The sequence below is a fragment of the Octopus bimaculoides genome, chromosome 5 (assembly GCF_001194135.2).
Source record: "Octopus bimaculoides isolate UCB-OBI-ISO-001 chromosome 5, ASM119413v2, whole genome shotgun sequence".
Taxonomy (NCBI): Eukaryota; Metazoa; Mollusca; class Cephalopoda; order Octopoda; family Octopodidae; genus Octopus; species Octopus bimaculoides.
The window spans coordinates 11,685,580-11,685,992 of record NC_068985.1 but is presented as its reverse complement, the minus strand read 5'-3'; positions in this window follow the sequence as shown (position 1 = coordinate 11,685,992).

The window sequence follows — 413 nt, the reverse complement described above, 5'->3', positions numbered from 1 at the left end:
AGATAGATAGATATGTTTCTTTATTTGCCACACAGGGTTGAACATAGAGGGGACAAAACACAAGGTAAGGAGTTCAGTAGCGAGATACGCTGTTTTATAGATATGTGAATAGTGAGAAAGCGGTAGGTCACAGAACAATCGATTGTCTTATCCAGTTATCTATATCCAACGAAAGGAGGAATGGTAAATTTAACCGAGGGGAGAAATAGATTCAAAGCTCGAAAAAAAGGACCAAAAATCACTCGTCTAACAATGCTATCACCTAACAGGATACGTTATTCTTCCACTCCTTCTCTCTCTCTCTCTCTCTCTCTCTCTATCGCTTGGTCACCCATGTTCTATAAATGTGTATGTCTAAATATATATACGCACACGCGCACACACATATATATATATATGTGTGTATATATATA